We start from the raw sequence: 22,941 nt of genomic DNA on the forward strand, positions 1-22,941 counted from the left end.
ATATAAATTCAATTTGCCACTGGAATCTGTGAAAAGGTCTTGCAGAAAGTCATATCAGGTACTATTTCCTTATCCTTTGTCTGATGAATGGTTTGAATCTCAGCATGTGACAAAATACAGCCTTGCGAGGCTTGCAAACTCAGCAAGATTGAGATAGAACACATTATCCCTGACTTGCAAATGCTCACTATTATTGTTTTTTTGCTGTTGCTATTCCTGTTATTATTGTTATTACTGTTCTTTTCCTCTCCTATAGTTTCTTATTTCCCATACCTCCTGCTGAGGAGGTGATGGATCATCTGCCTCTGAAGACAGCAGCAGTGCTATGCAAAAGTGCTTAGCCTGTGGGGGGCTGCAAGGGTTCTATCAGGTACCTCGAATTCTACAGTCATGATCCTCCATTCCCAAAATGCTGTTTTCACTAACTTCTCCCATTGTACATTTCAGAAATAATTAAACATTTGAAATACATTTATGTAAGACCTGAGTTCAAACTCCTTACTTGCTCAGAGGAGAAAAAGCTGGTTTTGTTGTCTTCGTGAGAAAGACAATTTTTACTTTGTCACTACAAGACAGTGATCCAGCTAAAAGATGAAGCAAAACTGCTAGTAACTGTAGTAACTCAGCTGACTAACTATAGTAATTCAGTTGGTTATATTTGTTCCCATTTTCACCTTTTTAAATTAAAAAAAAAGATTAAATTAAATGCATCGAAAGACATTGTGGGTTTTGTTTACTATTATTAGTATCAAATTTCAGATAGGAGAAAGCATCGTGATTTTGTTTCCAGGGTGACACACTTACAGACAGCTACAATATGGAGCAAGTTTGGAAATCTTTCCAGAAAGTTATTAGGTTAGTTTTCGACAACCAGGAAGACAGAACTGGATAATACCATACCATCCAAAATAATGTAACTGCATGTAATAGAAGTATAGACTAGAAGTGGCTGCGGACTACAGACTAAATTCACTTTTTGCAATGAACCTACAATGTGTAGTGAAAGATGAAAATTCATAACTCTAATGCACTGTAGGAAGAAGAGACAAAATAACATGGATGTTGCCAATATCCCAGGTTCTTGCAATGATATGATATTGAAATAAAATATGAAATAATGAAATAAAACTCCTAGATGATCTCAGAAAGTGGAACAAGTCCTGTGCCACAGAGCATAAAAATGTGTCATGAATTTTAGCTCATAGGGGTTAGAAATTAAATTCAGTTTATTCATTATCAGTGTATGTTTCTGTATATTATTACAGGATCCATCTAATTATGTACTTAGGTTATTCTTTAACTTTTACCTTAATAATATTTTGTCAGCTTTCATTTGGCTAGGCTAAACAAACAAAGTCTTTCCATATTTCTGTACGGGGTAGCTAAATCATTCCCCTAGTTAACCGTGGGAACCATCTCCCTCCAAAATAACTGTTTAATGAACACCTTGTATGCATTTTCCTATCCTTATCAATAAATAATACATAATTCACTACATGCTTGGATAACATTGATCTGCATCACACTGGTGGCCAGTTGATCGATACATCCCTGCCCCTCTCAAAGCTAAGGAAGGTCCCTTCCACTTTACTACAGTTCTTTTGGGGCTAGTATTATATATCATACAATTATCCAACAGCATAAGCTTTTAAGAGTTCTTGAACTAGATTCTGCTAGCAGTTGCCAAGCTATGTGATATTGTATTGCAAATAAATACAAGTCAGTAAAATGTGTGACATTTATGGGTACAGCAAGGGATTAAAAACAAAAACAACAACAACAAAAACAAACAGATTTTTTCCTTATGAAATCCATGAATTTAAAGCTATTCTTTAATTACTTTAAAATAAACTATCAGTATTTATTAGCAATAATAGAACATAGTTCTGAAAGGACATCACAAAGACAGGCAAGAATCATTAACCTGTATTTGATGGTAAAGGAAAATGAGACTAGGAGAAAACAATTATTTGTCCAGCTTTATAAAGCACATTAGTGCTGAAATTGGGCACATAATACAAGAACGTGAAAGATTCTTCCTTTGTGTAAAAATGTCCTTAAGGATGGTATTACAGAACACTCACAACTTGTAATGCAATGTAACTGATACTCCAGTGTTAGAACTATTGTTGCATTAGGCAACATTCAGTTTTAAATATCTATGCAGCCTTCTGTGATGCCTGAGAAATCAGTTCCTCTCTGCCTCAGTTTCCCATCTGAAAATAATGACTGGAATCACTTCTGTTTATGGTTCCAGGATAAAACAGAGGACACATTTGAGACTGGGTCTGTAATGTACTTTGCACTGCAGAAACACATGACATATGACTGGTTAACCCAGTGCTCCATGGAAACCGTTGTACCTGTGTTTCAAACTGTTATTCAGTTCTGTAGCCAAGGCTCTCTGGACAGCTTTTGCCTCTTGTGCTATGTAGTTATAACCCTCTTTTTAGGTTTTCTGATTTAAAAAAACTGGCCTTTTTTATTAAAAATTTAACTTTTCTATAGAAAGCAGTCTTCCTGACTGCTTTCCATCAAAAAATGAGTTTTGATGGAAAATATGTAGGACTGCAGCTGTCAATTCAAAATCCTTTTAAGAATTATCCTTCTTTCAGTCTTAATGCCAAAATTAACTCCATTTCAATAAAGCAGATCTTGTATGTAGCGTACCACAATTCAATTAATTTTGCATAAGTTCATAGGCATTCTTACAAATTCCTGTCTTGAGAGAGAGGGTACTAGTTAACTCTTTCTTGCCAGCCTCTGAATGGGAAGCTGTAATAATCTCCTCTGAAATTTTCATTATTCCCCAAGCTATAGCTAACATGTCAATATTATGTACAGGTACTTCAAGGATTTAAAACAAAAGTGTGAAGTATGCTTGAGGCCAAGTCTTTTCTTTCTAATCCTCTGCTTGAGATATTTAATTAATTAATTAATTAAGTCAAACTGAGAAATCAACTTGGTCATTGTTTAGCCAGAAGAATAAATTCACGTTTACTGATTTTCCACATATTGTTTTCCAGGGGAATAAAAGACAGCAAATGTTAAAGCAAAGGGAAAATATATTTGACAGCCTGTTAGTCTTTATTCTGAGTTTTTGTTTTCCCAAGTGAATCAGCATAAAATTACTTAAGCAGGTGTTTCTGTAAATCTCATGATGTAGGAAGACAGTATATTGAATACCCTGCACATTTCTATTTGTTAGGTGACTTACTGATGCAAAACAATTGGCTTCATTTTGTCACTCAATCATAGTGACTGCTCAAGTAACAATGAAGAATTTTGTTGTTACTGCTCTCTGTGTTTCATGAAAACACTTGTAGCAAACTCATAGTCAAGGTTCAGTTAGTCCTATGGCATTTATCAGTTAAAATGAAGCTTTAGTCTCATTTGTGAAGTTTTAAATAAACATTGATCATAAGCAAAGTATTAAGGGAACCATTAGGATAAAATTTGAATTTCTGATTGTTTAGAGTAGTTCAGGGACTGATGCAAAATCTACTGGAACTAATAAACTGACTCCCATTGATATAATGGTCTCTAGAATAGACACTGACAACAATTAAATTTCATCTCTTCTTACATTCTCCAGATGTTAAATGATTTAGAAGATGCATAATTTATAAATTATTTCATTTTAATATTTCAACTGTAGGTAGTTTAAATCTACAAAGTTAAGGGAAATTCCTGGTTACAGTGATGTTTATGTCATCTCCCTGCCAATCCTGTATTTTACAAAAGACTGCTCTTATCTCAAAAGGTGTAATGGAGGTCATATACATAAAGTAATACTTCTTTATTTATTAGAAATATGGACATGAAAACTAGTAGGATTAATTTTCAAATTAGAGAAGCAAAAAGAAGTTAAAGCTATGATTTCATTTCTTAACACTGATTAGCTGCTATTCAGGTAACACTTGTAATAATGAGAAATAGTAGCTTCTACAGTTGTTATTTTAATGCATATAAAATTTGTTCAGGTGAATTCAGACGCAGAACTGTGTAACTCTTAGCTATGCTTCAAATAATACATTTTGTGATTTATGGAATACAGAGCGTTTGAAGAAACACCAGGGTTGAGGATAAGAAGCGCCATCATTTTTATTTTGGGAGGAGGATTCAGAGCTATAGTCTCTATCACCTCGTGTGATTCTGAGTGCACACACAACAGTGTGGCCACAACAGAGTATCTGGAGGCTATCCCCTTCTGACCCCTTCTTCCTGAGGTAGACTTGCACGTCTTTAACTGAGCTCTGGCATAACCCATATATGATAATTTTCATTAGCAAGTAGGTGGTTTTTTCTCTTTACCCTTAGAAAGTGATCTTTATTGTTCCATAAAAAATCAAGGAACACATAATGGTCATGATTCAGTCTGGAATCTGACTGCAATACTTCACAAATTAAACCAAATTAGTCATAGATAGATTTTGAAGTCTTTTGTGGAAATCACATATTATTAGTTGCATTTTTGCTAAAACAATTTAAAAACAAACTGAGATTAGCTTCGCATAAGAAAAAGGTAACCACTCTTAAAATTTACTCTCTTCGTAGGGTTACTTTAAAAAATCAAAATGCAATATTGTTGAAATATTTCTTTCTTTTGGTCTTGTTCACATTATTTACATTAGTAGAACATGTGGTAGAAAGAGAAAAAATTATTACTGTTCATTTACATTTGTTTCTTGTAAATGAAAAGAAACAACCAACCTATATTTTATTCTTGATAGTGACATCATTTCAAAGCAAAACCTAAACTGATTTAATGATAGCAGCACGTGTTTTCAAGAAGTAAATTGTGACTCAGAAATACAAAATACCATGAGATCAAAGTCTCAGAAGGACCTCGGAACCTCCTGGTTCATTTAACTAGAGGAAAAGTGATTCACAGTGTCCCATAGAAGTGCAACTCATAAACATAGTTTGAAAGCCCAGATGTTTTCTCAGTGTGTAGAATTTTACATCATAACTTCCATTAAAATAGCTATCCTGCTGGTAATTTGTGAAATAGGGAATAAGGACTGTGTTTGTGAAAGGCACAGGTTACACAGATGGGGAATCAATATATTAGGCTCAGATATGAGTCTTTCTGTTTGTACAATTCTGTCCTTTGAAATACAGTTTTACTGATTGTGAAAAGTTTACTAGTTTTCCTATCAGGAAAGGGAGGATTGAGTAATTAAAGTGAGCCTGAATAGATCCATGTTGCCACACCATCTGGGTGTGCCAGGGCTGAGGAAAAGATTTCAAAGGGAAAACTGAGCTCCAATGGGAGTATGGTCTGTGAGGTTTATAGATCTCTAGGAGCGATCCTGATGAAGAATAGTGTCAGTCTTAGGCATCAAAATCCATAAGAAGGATGTGAATTAGATTATCTGTTTAATCCTTAACTATTACCTAAGGAGCCTGCTGGTATTTGATCAATGGGTACTGTGATAAACTTCAGACAGTTGAACGCTCCTGAAGGAAGGAAGGAAGGAAGGAAGGAGGTCTATAGATACAGTTATAACTAGCTATTTATTTCCCTTCTTCTCTCCACCTTTTTCTTGTGTTTCTATAGAGAATTAAATTTGGGGGAGATAGCAGGCATCATTCTTCTGGATAACAAGAGATAAGATCACTCAGTCTTCTAAAAAGAAGAGGATCAAAGACTTGGAAACACCCTATGAAGAAAAGCTAACATTTGAAACAAACATCACAATAGAGCTTTTCTCTTGGATTTTTCTAATTTTGCATTTTTTTCTAATTTCAGCATTTTTCTTATGCTTTTAACAGTATGGAAACAAATATCTAATGAGATCATATTTAAAATCAGTATTTTAAAGAAATTTTCATTCCATGTTTGGTAAACATTCAGGGCCATTTTATAAAATAAAGCTTCAGAATTTTTTTGAGGAAAGAAATTTCATTTTTAGCCAACTCTTTTAACAATATAAAATAATTAGAAGGACAATATTAGCCATTTCTCCTTTAAAGCATTAAAATGAAATCCATTTGTAAATAATTCAGCCATACAGTAGAATATTTGTAAGAAGGTTCCTCTAACCCTCATCCTAAACATGCACAAACAGGCAGAGAAGGGAAATTGTTACAGAAAATATTATTTCTAGTTGTGGTATAGAAATCAGCAGATATGGATGAAAGATAACCAGGCTCAGTCAACAGGCCAGATTCAGAAATCCGGATTCTTGACACCTTGTTTATCAATAGCTTTGGGGGGATTTTGTTTTGTTTTGGTTTGTTTCTGGGTTTTTTTTTTAAGTGAAGTTCCGTATTTATTATAATCCATACAGGTAAATATATAAATTTTATTCATTATCCATAATTGTCCTAAAAGGAACAGCATATCTGGGCTGCTACAAAAGGTATTTCATTAAATCTTTGCATTGACATTACCATACATAGACTTCAGCGTAATGGAGAAAATAAACTTCCTGTAATGTCATTAATTGTTATGATTTATATTAACATTGTTTCTCTCAATGGAATATATTTTCTGTCACTGCATTTAACAGCTAATTAGTGTTTCAAAAGGCACAACGAAGCCTGAGTAATGTGAATAATAATTATTTAAAGAGGAAGAAGGTTCATTTTTTTACTAAAATATAACCTCCTATTTATAAACTCAGGAACAAATGTAGGTTGTCAGCTTCCCAATTGTAAAATCAAAAATACTAGAAGGTTTTAAAAGATCATAAGAGAATTAATCTGCAAAGACAATTGACTGCTTTTTATACCAGTACACAAATACTTCCTTAAGCAAGGAATAAGAATTACAAGAAAGCTCCCTTACTCTTACTGGGTCTCCTTCATATTGCACATATTACTGCTGCAATTTTCTGCTTTTTTATGCCTCCAAGATTACTGTTTCTTCTGTACATGACAGAAGTTGACAGTAATGGGAAATACATGTAAATTCTCTTGAGCTGTACCTGCAAGAATGCAGTGGCTGCCTTTTTACTGGCTTTATCTGGAATTGGACAGATGAGCTGATGTTGGCAAAAGATAGCAAGACAAATATATTATGTTAATTTAAAATAAAATATATAGAAATATGTCACTTGATACTCAAAGACAAGGAGACGAGCTCAACTGCTACCTAGCATGCAGAGTCCAGTGAGATGAACCAGAAGGAAGAAGAATTAACCCAACAATTACAGTTGTAAAATGCCTATTAAAAAGGCAGCTGAACTCATTATTATGCACTTGATTGTATGTCCTGCTAATCCCCAGTCTTTCAGGCTGTCACATTACTGAACCTCTCCCTGTGGCTTGACCTTTCTGTCAGGACTATGCAGACATTGCTGTTGATTTGGACATGTGCAATAGATCTGGTGCTTCCCTGCAGTGCCAGCTTTGCTGTATGTCACCAGATCAGCTGTGCTGTGCCTACCTCCAGCTAGTAGGCTGCTAGGCATCTGGCTGCATTTGAGAAGAGCCAGGAGCAGGCCCACAGGTGAATGGATTGGCTTGGTAATCTGCAAATGGGCCATTGCTTTAGGGTAGGAAACACTAACACAAGTAAAAAATACAAATGAAGGTAGGAAGTTGCTGTGTTTTCTTAGCCATTTAAACACTTCATATATGAACTATAATACATTATTCCCATTGTATTCATCTGAAAACAAATGTTACAATACCCTGGTTCATCTGGAAGAAATCTAAAATCTTCAGTGCATAAATATACCACGCTTCACTAAAAAGGATGCTAAAAGTAGTTTTAAGTAACATGTCTTTAAACAAATCCATTAGTTAATTTTGTAACTTTGGAGTTAACACTTTCAAATGTTTTATCATTTTCTTCTTCCCTGATAAGTTGTATAAAGGAAACAGTATTTTTTTCTTAAATACAGTGCTTCACATAAGCTGAAGACCCTATCTTCTGAAGAGTTCAACCTGAGTATTCTCATTTGAAAGAAGACTAATAACTTTACCTTAATAACACTGGGGATACACACAGTAGTAGGAGATAAAAGTACTTCAGCTGATTTTTTAAAAAAACTGATAACGTCCTTCTGAATATTATGTTTCATTCTCCTGTTTAAAAATGGAAAAATATATACCTTCATCACAAATGTGTTGTGAGGTAAAGAGTTTGGTGAGCTACGTACAAATACAGAACACTATAAATTATAAGTATCAGTGTTATTATTATAAACATATGCCTAGATTTCTTTCCAAAGCATTCACTTTATTACATAGAAAATGAGTTATATTTTATTATGTATGGGATTTTAGCAGTAAGAACATACCTCATCTTCTCAAACTACACTTAGAAACCAGTATTCCCCATTTATTCATCTCCATGCTGATATACTTGGCTAACGTCTCCTTAAACATCTGCAGATGAACATTTGGCCATGCTTTAGTTTAAGTCTGATGCTAAGTCTCAAAATACCAAACCAAAATACTGCATCACTGACAATTTCAGATCACATAAACAGTTACTGATCAGATAGAGAATGATCCTTTCTCCAGAAACAAAGCAGTCCATATATTCATTTACCCATAAACTTTAAAACAGACTGAACAGACCTCTGGGTAACAGATAAACTTTTCTCTGTACCCCTACTCAGTCTCTGCTCTCAGCAAGTCTGGAAACAGACAGAGACTTGATCATTTGATTCCAACTCTTTGACTACACCTGAGAGTAGTCCTTGTTATAAGATAACACAAGAAATAATATATGGTAACCATTAGAGAAATGTGGATATGAGAAAAAGATAAGGTGGGGTTTTCTACAGCTAAAAGAAGAAATAGCCTAGTTCCAAAGCAGTGAATAGACAGCATTTTAACCTTAGATCAAGATAAAATAAGATTATATGGAGTAACCTTTTACAAATTAAATAATTTTTATAATAGCAACTAACACCATGAAAAAAAGTTCTGGACCTGAAACCTCTTCCACTAATTCTGTTCATATAGGGGACTCATTTGGAGAGACTTCAAGCTTCCGTTAAAACGTCATCTCTGAAATTATGAAAGAATTTCTGTTCTAATGGGTTAATTCCCATTTGGTTTTGAGTATCTACTCTTTCTTATTACATTTACTTGTGATCTTACTTAGCATCCCCATCATACTCAGCAGCTGCATACATTTTGTATCATTGTATGATACTAATTTTCTTTTTCATATCTGTTTGGCGTTATTTTCTTCCTTATTTGTTGGATTACATTAGTGGCCCTAATGCTTTTTAGCTGCTGAGGCTGTCTTGTCTGCCTCCCACCCCAGAGAGCTACTGCCTAGGTTGGGATACTGCTCGCTGCGGTCTGTACCTCCTCTTCCAGTTTATACTTCCAGGCTTGGTGTCCCCAAGGACGCCTCTTGGACTACATATTCAAAGTAAAGTTGTTTTCCTCTGTTGAGGCCTCGTGTCCACAGGACAGGTTTCTTCAGCTCTGGTGGTTTCAGTTAAGATTTGGGACTCGGAAGTATTTGGGAATAAAAATTAGAGTTTGGGAAGAGTCACATTTTGATAACTCTTCACCCCCCATTTTGGACTGGCTCCTCTGTGCCTACCATTTATACCCCATCTTTGCCTGCTCCCTGGCTTGTTGCAGTAAGGTTTTGTCTGAAGAAGCAGGTTGAAATGCTTATGCATTCATAAGAAAGAGGAATATCACACTTTTAGTGAAACTCTGAAACAGGCTCTGTTCAGTTTTGATTGAAGGGGAAGGAAAATTATCCTCAGTGTATATACATAATGTAATCAATGAAGTGAAAACAGCGGTCACCATAAAATATTTTGTATATTTCTTTGATTTGAAATATCAAGGTTTGCCTATGCAGACAAGTTAGTGAAAATTAATGAATATAAATTAGAGCATAAATTTACAGTGCTCTCAATACTGACTGCTCGTCTGAAAAATTCTGCTACCTACTACAAGTGTCTTTTCCATGAGGCCATTTACTCCACTTGCGAAGTATGGCATAATACCCATGAGTACAGAGCACTGAGTGTTTGCAGGTGAAGTTAATAAGTGATGACTGTGCTATAAATTTACACCCTAGATTGCTGCAAATGATCTTCTCTATGTAGGAAAATCCTTAGAGAGGCAGTATGATTGTCCATTATAATCCATGGTTTCAAAACGTGTTAAGGGCTGTCATTCAAGAATTATATATGCCAAGTTTAAATTAATTAGATACAAGGCAAAGAAAATGACTGCTTTGACAAAGAGAGCATGATGAGTGACCTTTCTAAGTGGAAACAAAATTGTTTAATTGAATGTTTCAGTAAAGGGTGGTGATTTTTTTTTTTTCCTGTCAAATCACTGGAGTTATAGAGCAGTTTCAGAAGGCTACACGCTATGTGGATGAAATGTCATTTCCTGGTATTTTAAAAATCTAACTTTGATCCTTTATTTCTGAAAACACCAAAATGGGTAAGGTGTCTGTGATTGATTTATTTACTTATTTATTAGTTTTTCTTTTTTTTTTTTTAAGTAATTTGGTTACATAATTTGACATTTGGTTCAGAAGGATAAGAAGTATTTAAAAGTGAAAGAGTATCCAATTTTAAATATAGGTAGAGAAATGGTTTAAGATAAAAGTAGTTATTTGCTTGGTGAATCTGAGGTTTTTTTCAAGGATTTTTCGTTTGCTAATGCTTTACTCTGCGTCAGACATACAGATGTTTGTCCTTTGCCAGCAGACAAAAGGGATGGAGACAAAACTGTTCCAGTTGTTCTGTCTGTTCCAACTTTAATATGTTAGTGGTAGTCACAAATATTATTTTTATCCTCTTTCCCAATCCAATTTGAGTCACAAAGTTGTGGTACACCTGCATCATACTGCCGTCCATTGTATTCTCCCTTCGTCACACAACAGGCTTATGAATATATCCTGAAAATGTCTCTAGGCAGACAGATGAACCTAACTAAAGCTTCACTGGCTTCCTCAAATACTCTGTGCGGTGTCCGTAGGAGGCTGGAGCCTGAGGCAGAGTCATAGGCACACGTACTTGGGAAACTTCCCTGTAACATTGAATTTGATTCACCACCAACTCTGTTGGAGAGTGTGTGGTGAGGGAAAAAGGGAAAGAAAAGGCAAAATAACAAACTTCTGTTCTCCATATTGTTCTGAGTTTTTAATGTGATTCAGTAGTAATAATTATTATAAACTGCAGGTTTTTAATTTTAGAAAAAGTTTTCATTCCAAAAACTCTTTTCCTTTCAGACACTGAAAATCTTTTATCAGTGTCCTCTGAATGAGAGCTTAAGTTATGTCAATACTTTAGTGTTTCATAATGAAGTTACAGAGCAGAATGGTCATGAATAGCACATAGTGCTTCTGCTTTAACCTTATCCCAATTATTTTCCCTTTTTAAGCAATCAATGATTTTCTTTTTCCTTCTGTAGATGTCTCAATACTATTTTAATATGACATTAGTCAGCTGGTGCACATAATCCAATTTTTTCTCCTTCTATAGTGGGAACTGCTTACTTAACTCTTGGTTCTACTTTTTTCACTATTAGCAGTTTTGTTTTGTCAGCAAGTTTAAGCTTTTCAAAGTTGAATTGTCTGCTCAGGTGATTTATGAAGATTATAAATAAAGGCCTAAATACTCAAAGAAATTCCATCTATGATATAACTCCTCCTAACAAGATTATAGTTCTTTTATCCACCTGCATAAACTGCTCTATCTGCTCTGGTGCTAAAGTATGTGTTTTTGAAGCTTATCTGGGACATATTTCTCTGCACAAGGGAGAAACCGATCACTGAAATAACATTTTATATTATAATGTGTTCCATCTGTGCAAAATATGCTTCTGTAGATCAACTGCTCTATGTGCAGGTGAATCTCCATTGAAGTGCAGTAGTCTTCAGAGGCTCCCAGAAATGAAATCTAACTTTTTTTTACCCACTCTGTGCTGCAGAGGCTGAATGGGAGACAGCATATAAATAGGACTTGAAGAAATAACTTAAAGCTACTGATCATTACCTGACTATTGCTAAGTGAATAAATTGTGTGGTCAGATACTCATCTGGTATCGACAGGTAGAATTACAATGAGAGCTCTTTAGGGAAAACAGTATTTCTTGATGGTAATTTGCTCACAAGTAAACTCTTTTCTGCATGCAAGTGACCCTTTGCAACTCTCTGCTCTGGGAGGTGTTTTTGCTGCCAAAATTACCATATTGTTGCTGTTTCCAAAAACTCCCTCTCCTTAAAAAAAAGGCGTGGGCAGTGAAGAGGATGCAAACTGTGCTCACTGTTATGTCTGCAGCAACGCACTTCTAACTAGACCTTTTCCTTCTGCTCATCTTCTGTCACATGATGCAATGGATGGGGAAACCCAAATGCCAGGAAAAAGTCTTTGCAGGTCCAGAGGCAAGGACGTTCTGTAAGTCATCAGTACAATTACTGTGATTTGCAACCTGCTTGTTGTTGGGTCTGCCATCACTTAAAAACAAGGATCTTGGGAGGAGGTCATGGGCTCAATGGGTAGTGTTGATTGGTACAAATGTAGTTGCCATTTGATTACACTTCTAGAGTGAGGAGGAAGAGGAAGGATAAGTATGATTCAAATATCTCTCAGGTATGTAAATAAAACGTAGTATTGAGATACCTCCATTGGATTAAAATTAACTTGTTTCAGTAATGAAAATAACATCCTTTATGGAGCCCTGGATCTAGTTTATAGTACTGCTTGCTTAAAATTAGCTCAGTTTTCTCTGAGCTATGCTGCAGGGTCAAAATGTTTTCTGGAGTGACTTTTCAGCAGCACAACAGCTCAGTGTTGTACCAATCATTCAAATCTAGCCTGCAGAAATCACAGACGAAATACATGAAATTATACATAATTATATCACTGCCATTTACTTCACCTAACTACACTATTTGATCTTCATTCAAACCATCAGCAAGCTGAAAATTTTGGAATTTCTAAGCTGAACTGAAAAGGAAAGTAAGTTGTGATATTTTACCTTAGCAAAAAGATAAAAGACTCTGAGGTAATGCTAGATATTAGGCTAGGAGGTGATCATGCTCCTACATATCCTACTTCAGATATGAAGCCAAAGACTTTTGATCCACTCAAGGTGTTTCAATTTAATTAAAAAAAAAAAGAAAAAGAAGCAGGAAAAATGATTAATTTGAGTAGATTGTGTAAAGGGTAGTACCACTGTATAGCTGTCACACTGAGAAAATTATTATTATAAATCTTGATTATTGGTTAGGAAATAAAAGACCTGTATATTTGTGTTAAATTAATTTGCCTCTGTTTCTTGCTAGACCTGTAGCTCGGTAGCAAAGAAATACAATTGTATTGGCCATGGTACTATAACAATAAATGTTAATGCAATTTTGACTGAAGTAATTTGTACTGTCAAGAAGAATAATTTCCTAAAATTTTAATGAAGGTAATTAGAGCTTTTAAGTATGAATTAAAGTATATAAAATAATTAGAAATTATTAAGTGTTAATTGGGCCCTGTATCATCTTAACCTAACCTAATAAATAGCAGTCTTTAAAAATAAACTCAGTGCAAATTTACCTCCATAATTCTTTAAAAAAAATATTATAATCTTCATAAAGTAGTTGTAGCTTCACGTGATGGATTTCTGCACTTCCTTATTCAAGCACACAAGAACAAGATTTCTAGCCTAATCTTTCTGAGTTAAGAGTTGAGATGTTTATCTGAACTGCACATACCTTGTGAACTCCTGCTCTTCCAATATCCTTTGCAGCAGAAGTTTTCTAAACTTTTTGCAGCTCATAGTGATAAAACTCTCAATACTCCTCTGAGATAACAAAACTTCATGTATTACCTTTGTTGCAGACCTCAGCTGTTCCCTGTTTTTTTGTGGGTTTATTTTAAGGAAAAAAGTTTGGTGAATTTGAAGAATGTGGGTTGGGTGTAGAAATTACTTGTGATATTGTTAAACCTTACCAGGAAAGGGCCTTGGTAAAAACATCATTTGCATGGACAGATCTGTGCATATACCTGAGAAACAATATCTTGCAGAATTGTTCTTGAGATTTCTTACATAAAAAGTCCTATTTTCTTCAGGTTGGAAAGCCTATTCATTTGAAAGTGAAGTGTTTTGTTAGGAAAGAATTAAAAGTTAGGAGCAATCAATACTTTCTTTTCCACCTAATGGGAATTTCTACAATTCAGCTATGAGATCTTCTGTATGAACTACTGTTCTCGAGAATATATTCTGGGACTGGATTATCAGAGCACAGGGTAGATCACTGAATTTGAAATATGAATAAGGAAGAGATACTTTTGTTTCTTCACTCAGCACTTCCAAAATTCATGAACCTCCTTCTTCTGTTTTGAATTTTATTAAGGAGTTCGTGAATCAGTTGCGAGTCAGCAAAACATTAGCATTAATGAGTTCATTTCCACACAAATTGGCTCATTATCATGCTGACTTCCAGTGTTTTGTGATAGTCATGAACTCAGTCCTCCTGCAAGGAGTGTTCATTTTCTTGCCTCAGTCAAAATGGGGTGGGGTGGGGGGGGTGGTAAATATTAAAAAATAATAAAATGGCATACAAATGTACCAGTTCATTGATGCAGCAAACACTGTGGTTTCTCCGTAGTTAGTTTTAGAGAACTCTAAGTACAGTCTTTGTTTGTTTCATTTGTCAGAAAGCACTAATTCTGCCTGGCATTTGGTGAAAACTAATACCCAGAACCTGACTTTGCAAATTACATAAAGGAAATCTAATTTCAATTTTGCAGCAAAATATATGACCCTAATTATTATAATTTCATAGAAGTACACTCAAATGGAAATACATTGTGGGAAAAATATTTTTGTAGTACCCAAACAGCCTTCCAACATTATCTGATGCAGATTTGTTGTTTTACACAATGCCAAATATATTTGTGCCACAGCTATCAGATCAATGATACCACTGATCATTTGGGCTTTCTCAGAACAAATACTGAATGTCAGGCTGTTGGTAATCTTTTTCAAGTGAGACATTATGTTCATTTGCCTTCAGACCACTGATTTGGTCCTTAATCCATTTGTAACTCACCGTGATTATGCCCAGCAGGTTTATGAACTGTATTACAGTTCTACTCCTGCAGGCTTCTTTTGTCTTGGAGTGCCTGATAGGATAAAGTAGGTATGGTTTATTCCATCATCCCAATCAGACCCTTAATGCAGATGCAGATTAGTCAGCCTGTTTCATTATGTCCTTTCTCCATGTCAGTTCTGGAATGGCGTGAATTCATCCCGTGACCTGAGATTACAATTATCTCTTTATATCCTTTACCTTCACTGTAGGTCAGGCCTATGGGTATAAGTAGTTCTATTTTTCCAGGGACAAAACTATCACATGACTTCTTCTGGCTAATAAGATTTGCATTAATTACCACCAGCTATTACCATGGCAGCGCAACTGTGCATTAATAACTTCAAAAAATCTGTGTGTCCATAATATACATCACATGCTAATATAATATTCTTTGACATTTCTGTCCTTCCAAAGTCTTCTATCTGTCACAATGTAATAAATCCATATTCTCTAGTGCTCATATCTCCAATACGTATTTTTCTTAGAGTGAATATCTGTGACCTCTGCTACACAGGATGTCAAACTGAATAGAACACAATGGTCTTTTCCGTTCCTTAAATCACTGATAAATATTTATCTGTCACTTTTAGGCTCCAAATACTTATCAAGTACATATGAAAATACAAGAAGCGATGCTGTACTCATCATTTATTGCCATATTTATTGTTAGTGAGCAGTAACACTCCTATTCCTACAGTGTTATAGGAGCCCCCAAACTGTGTATTTCGAGTTTGCTGCCAATTACCCCAATAACTGATGTATGTGCACGCATAACACATGAGAAAACCTAAATGTCTTTCAAACTCCATCCTGTCAGTTAAAAATAGTGAACTCAAATTTCCAATAAAAGATGATCCAATGTTAAATTTTTAAGTAATGATGCAAGCTTAGGAATGGATATTTGGGTCAGTTGTTACTGAAAAGATTTTGGAGTATCTGTTTAAAAATATTGTCGGACACTCTGATATTACCCAGTTCAGATTTTAAATACCTGTATAACTGTAATGTGTGCTATGAAAGGTTGTGCCATCTAACAATTAACTTATTGCAGGTTTCCACATTTTATTGCTTCAGAAATCCATCAATTTTTCTACTTTATTGAGTTGTTGAGGATTTCTTTTCAGTAATACACCCTGTCTGAAACCTTGGCTCTGATTTGTAATAACCCCTCTTATGTTTATACAAACTGCTAAGGCATTTTGTCCAAGGACATGCTTTGTTCTTCTTGTGGATTAACCTGAACAATTCTTTTTTTTTTTTGTCCTTTCAGTTCTTTCCCATTACAGGCTGTCATTCTCTAATACCTTAAAATTTTCCACTAATTCTGTGAATTTGGGTAGCATCCTTGAAGACAGAATCAATGTGTGCCAATATTACAGAACTAGAGCTCTCTTTTGCATGAGCGTGGGTGGTTTGGGCGTGTTGACCTTTTTGTCAGCAAGTGATTTTTCCATTTCATTGAGTTGCACTGCAGGCTAAAATTTATTTCTGATTAAAAGTAGAACCCACCATGTCCCTGTAATTGTTCTATGATGAATCCTTATGGTCTTTAGCAGGCATGGACTCTTGCACGTTCACCTGTAATTTGGGACTTCCATAGCTTAGCTAGAATCGTAAAGCACATCTGTTAAAAAATGTTAGATAATGAAGAGAGATTTTCTACAATCTGACTGATAAACAATCCCACAAAATTTGCATTCTTATCTCAGCATCTAACTCAGCTAACTTACAAGGACATCCAGTTGTTGACTTAATTGATAGAGAACCTTATAGCTTCCAGTAATTCTGGGGTTTGGTTCTGTATCTAAATATATATTCAAATTAAATTCCCAATTTGAGACCCATGATCTTAGCTTTTTAAGTTGAATATCATGTTTTCTTTGACAGTCTTATAAGTTAAGAAACTCCTTTTTTCTGTTCCAAGGATACCTACTGTTTGCTGGACTCTGAGCTCCCATCCTTACTAAGAGTAAATCTCATTAGCATTTTACAACAACGTCAGCCCAGGAGGCATCCTTGTTTCTCTGGATAAATGACTAATTCAGAAGAACATTTTGTAAAATATAATTGTTAAATATGTTTTCTATATACAAAATGCATTATATGCTGGATAGACTGTAACAAGATAGATCAGGTAAGCATGTATATCTGCACATACATAAATTGTTCCGTTCTATATATAAGTGATAGAGCATTATTGTAGTTCTCCATTTATTAGTTCATTAGTGAAGAAAGAAAAGGAAATGTTATTCTTAATTGATTTTACATGTTCAAGTCACAAAATTATCAATTCTTCCTCTAAATGTGATTCTGTGGGTTTAGAGCAGGTGAAGTTTTATGCTTGCAAAGATTTGCAATTTGGAGGCTAAGAGCATTGTATTGATTAATAAAGATAAAGAGATAGAGATCTCTGAAGAAGATTCCTCCAAAAATGTGACCTCAGATGATCAAGTATCAGGCCATTCAGGAAAGACAATAGCAGTAACACACAAATCCATCCTGGAATTTTCTTTGGGCAGAATAATCAATAGTTCTAAATGAGACTCTTATTGCAAAAGGATGTTGAAAAATGTGAAAAATGTTACTGAAAATAAAATGGCTTTTATCTGGTAACAAACTGCTATAAGTTACCTTTCTGACATCATTGTAAGAAACTCTTGTAAAAGTATATAACAAATGTCAGTATATAAATTTGCCAAATAATTAATATGACTCTGCCTTGCGAATGAAAAAAAAATATGTTGTGCAGTAGTTTAATTCAAGCATAAAATTAGATTTTGCAATCAGTAATTATGGCTATATTTAACATTCTACAAAATATCAAGAAACAATGTTTAGTAAGTGCACTTCATGTAACAGTAACAGGGTCAGTCCAATTCCTGTAGAAAGCTGATGTTCTGTTTATATGCAAATTACAAAGCAGCATATATCCATTTACAGCAGACCAGACATTACAGAGAAATCTATTTGGAATCATCTGTAGATGTGCCAAGCCAGGAAGTGTTGACCCGCGCACACTGCACCACGGGATGTGCACGCCACGCCACCCACACACACTGCACCGTGGGATGCTGCAGTCCTAGGGCGTTCCATACCAAGCCTCATCAGCAGAGAAGGTGCACTTTGTAGCATGCACTGCAGTCATGCCCACTTTGACGGGAGACAGGGTTAGTGCGCTCGGTAAATGCCTTGTGGCCAGTTACTTCCAGTAACAGCCTGTAACTGGAGAGCGGCGTGTCCACTTCTTGTTTTGAAATGCACACAGCTGAATGGAGACCTAGCAAACTCTCTGTACAGTCTTGCAATTTCAACATAGCCTAAACTAGAAAATATTCAGACCTTAGTTGTTACGGAGACTCTTAAATATGCTCAGGCATATGATATACAGACAGATAAAGTCCACTGAAATGGAAGATTAGATTCTGTGTGTTTCATAGCATTTTTAGACTTCTCAGCTATACCTGGAAACATCTATACAACAGTTTCAGTCTATAGCATCCATACAAAAATAAGGACCCCAGATATGGATATGGTGGTGAACTAAACTTAGAAAATAAACATCTATGTAAAAAGAATAATAAAGCAGTTTTAAGGAAAAAAAAAAACAAACAAAACAACACTGGTATATACATTTTACAGTGCTACTGTTTGATCATCACCCTTCCATCTCTCCTATATTACACCTCTGAAGACACTGTCCCCTGATTACTGTTTCACTAATTTTTGTGGATTGTGTAATGTGTGGTTTGCTTTTACAGTTAGACTGTTTCAGTGCAAATATGCCACTTCCTGAAGACTTGCAGGTGTATGGACTTACAGAGAAGTGTAGCGGAAGGAATAAAGCTTCATTTGTGGTGTTAATGGACAGAGTTTTCTGAAGAATTCATCCCCTGTGTACTCAGAAAAATAAGTTACCAAATTTTAAGGAGTCTTCAGAGAAAAGCGTGTACATTTAAATTAAAATAAACCTATACAGATTCTGAACCTTTCAGAAAAAAAGTCTGGCTCCTAATCTCTGTCAAACAGGAGTTCTCTGGTCTTGCAAAGTCCAGGCTCCTGGCACTGTTGTTATGCTTTGTAAACAACAACAGGAGGCACATTCAGCATGCACCACTCTTTAGAAAGTCATAATACACCTTGAGCCAATTGAGCTCTGCAGTGTCATAACACAAATTGAGCCAAAGAGCCCCAAGCCTTGAAGAAAAAGTGCCATAACAAATAAGCTGTTTGTCCCACAGGACAAAGCAATACTGAGAAAGTGGAAATAAGAATCTTGTAAATGTAGAACAGGAAAGCGTTGAAACAGTGGGAGACCAATTAATTTTAGAAGGCAACCGATGACATTTTAGAAATAATTAGAAAGAAAATTATGAGAAGGGCAGAAGAAAATTGAAAAAGAGGAAACAAAAAGGGCAAATATATTAAATTAAAAGAGAACTCAAGGAGGAAAAAAAAAGAGTGAAAAAAATGCTTTGAAAACTTGCTAAGGCCTTTTTCCTCCTAAATTATGTAGGATAAGGAGATAAAACACATTCACTCCAGTATCAGCTTAGATAGACTTAAAAGTGGAAAAAAGAAAAAACAAAAAAACCCCACAGATAATGCCATACATAACGCTTTCCAATAAAAGCAAGTCCTGACAAGAAACAAAAAATGCTGAAGGAACTTTTACTAACTTTATAGCCACATGGCTGCATGAAGCAAGCATGAGCTATGAACTGTGAAACCACTTAGTATAAGCATTTGGAGTGGCCAGGAGCAGTGCAGAGGGAGTGTGTGCGCGCGTGCGTGGGGGTTAGAGGGGCAAATCAGAAAGTGTCAGAGGGCTCACACCTTATCACAAAACTTTTTTTCATGCAGAAGTAATCCTTTCCCCCAACACACAGGAAGAGGCATCAACCAAGGATTTTGGATGTCAGTTGACTCCTTTTCTCAAAGCTGTTTTCTCCATAGATCTGAAATGCTGGTCTGTAGCCATTTTAATAGCTATGATAACATGGTAATACATGAGTCCTTCAATGAATGCAGAAGCCTGTCCCACTTCTACTGAGGTAAGTTGAAGGTTGTTGATGGAAGTGCTCTGAGCGTGGGAGATACTGTGGATGAGTCTCCACACTCAGTACAGCTCTGCCCTTCTGTTTTTTTTTATCAGTGGAAAGAAGGAAAGGGCTTCAGGGAGTTTCCAAGCTCCTAGTAGGCAGTTTTTCATTGATCCTTCCGATGGTGAAACAAATTAGTAACAGCGATCTGAAAAACTCCAGAATACAGCTGTGTCTTATTCAAGGGTTAGGGTGTGAAGTTGGTCTCTGCACTCCTGTCACAGTAGCCCTGACTTTATGTGACAAGCTTGTGAATGTTCATCCCACTTACCCCCTTCCTACTCCCTCCCCCTCCTTCTAGTCTTACCCAAGTAGTTCTCTGATTTTTTTCCCATTTGGAAATGTCACCTAAAATTAGTTCTTGCCCTCGTTCTTGCCCTGTTATGTGCTGTGTTTTTGTTGCCTCCTTATAGTCTCATTTCTTCATCTGAGAACAGTGTCCTTTTAGACATGTACTGAATCTTTAGTGAAGCCAGTCTGGAATGGAATTGAATACTTTCTCACAGAATATATAGTAAATTCTAAGGAAAATATGGATGACAGCATTATGGGGAGCACGTCCAAAAAGGAAATTCAATGACAAGTTCAGCCACTGAGTGCTTTGCATGAATATCACAATGGAGATAACATCTTTTGTGAATGTTTGTAAATGCTCCCTCTTAACCAGGCCTCCTCCCCCCATTTTCCAGACCTGTGACTGACTTAAGAGAAGACGACTCTCTGACATTAGCAGAGACTTATTTAGCTAGAGGTAATTGATTTAACTTTCATAATAGGATTTCTTTTCACAGGCCTTAGCAGTGGATAAAGTACTCACAGTCCATTCACAGAGAGAATGAGATTCAGAGAGGGGGAGTGGGGGGAAGAATAAATAACATTCTTCAGTCCCTAGCTCACAGTGAAACAGAGAATGAAGCTCTTTGCTAAGGATCCAAGACAGTCTTTATTGGTAACATGGACAATTAAATCCCACCCGTTGGAGGATTCTTTTTCTGTAAAAAAGTCAGGAAGAGAGTTTTGTTTGTATTTTTTTTCCCTCCCCACTTTAACTCGCCAGCTAAATTTTTTCTCTAATACATAAAATTTTGGCCACCTACGGAATAGGGGATACCTGAGCAGATGACACAAATTTATGATTGCTAGTTTTTTAGCTTTCTTCTGAAGCATCAAGCAGGTTTTTTAAATTGAAACCAATATCTGGGCTTATCTTAAGAAACTTCCCCCCACTGGAAGAGCAGCAGACAACATTGGTATCTCTCTTCCCACCCTACTTTCTGTCTGTAGATGGTAAATATGACTTCTATGAAGTCTACAGTGGTGACTTTGGTTCATTAAAATGTTTTGGGGAGACAGATAAACCAGTTGTCTTGTTCTTGTCAGACGCTAGGTCTGTGTGGGCACTAGGTCTGTAATGTGTATTAAAAGTAACTTCAGAGAATAAATGTGATAACTTATGGCAAGAGATGATGGCTCGTTCAACCTTTCAATGAGCCAGAGACAGGCTCAGTGGACCAGCTCCCTCTGCAAGATGAAGTGGTCAAGCATGTGGTTTGCACAGTGGTGGAGGCAGGCGTTGGTTTTTCAGAGTGTTTGGGGAGTTGAGCCCTGCTATCTAGGTGCAGCAGAAGGGAGGAGGGCTGTGTGGTTTTGCAGTAAGCCCTGTATCATGTGTCTCCCTAGAGAGACATTTCCTACTCCAATGTGATGCCTCTTGCTCCTGGGTGCATTTCCTGCCCTCCTCAGGAGACAGCACCCATGGAATCAAAGGTCATCAGAATCCCAGCACATCACCAGGGAGCTCTGGGAGACAGCTGGACGAGACGAGCAGAGAACAGTGTCCAACAAAGGAGAACCTTGTACCCTGCAGAGAGCCATGGACAGAGTGCAGTCTGCAGACATCCAAAGGTGAGAGTGGGATGAGATATGTGGGGTTGCAGCTTTGTGCCCCCACCCTCTGCCCCATAGAAGGACACCCAAAGAGAATGCAGGAACGCAACAGGATGGAGAGAAGATGACCCTGATCACTGTTAGTGCCTGCTAATCCAGGGTGGCCCGTCTGCAGGGATGAGTATGAGTTGGAAGTTGCTGCAGATCCCAGGGGATGTGACTTGGATGAAAGGGCAGTCATTCCTTATCACACAAATCACCGCACAGAATCCCAGTCAAAGCACCTGCATGCGATCACATTATACTATTTTATTTTATATCTAAATTACTTTTTTCCTATAATCTCAAAATGTTTTAAGGGTGGACTGTGTCCTTTTTGTGGTCTCTCGCATTTCTTAATCAATAATCTGGATTCAAGACAGGGTTCATGTTGGCAACCCTCAGCAATCTCCATGAGACTTTCATCCTTTTTTTTCCCTATTCTGCTGTCTGTTTGTCCCTCTTGTGCTAATAAAAAACCTGAAATGCACCATTCAGGTACATTTGGATGCCTTCCAGATCCTGAACTTTCAAGTGCTCTATAGTGTATCAAAGGCTTCACATTTTGTAGGAAAACTGAAAGTGCTCTGCCATCCAGCACCTTCCAACTCATGCTCATGAGTCCAGAAATAAAAACACTGAATTCCAAGCCACTCAGTGCAAACATTTAAATCCATTTTGGCACTCAGTTACCTGTTAAATATGTCTGCAAATTAAATTAATCTACAGCTAAAAAATATCATTTAATAAAGTGAAATAAGTTGGGTCAAAATGAAAAGAAAAGGACATTAAAAGAAAGGCATTCATTTTTCCTATTTCTTTTACTGAAGCATTCTCCAAGCCTTTATCCTTCTACTGCACTATTGTCAGACA

Source organism: Haliaeetus albicilla, chromosome 21, assembly GCF_947461875.1.
Source record: "Haliaeetus albicilla chromosome 21, bHalAlb1.1, whole genome shotgun sequence".
Taxonomy (NCBI): domain Eukaryota; kingdom Metazoa; phylum Chordata; class Aves; order Accipitriformes; family Accipitridae; genus Haliaeetus; species Haliaeetus albicilla.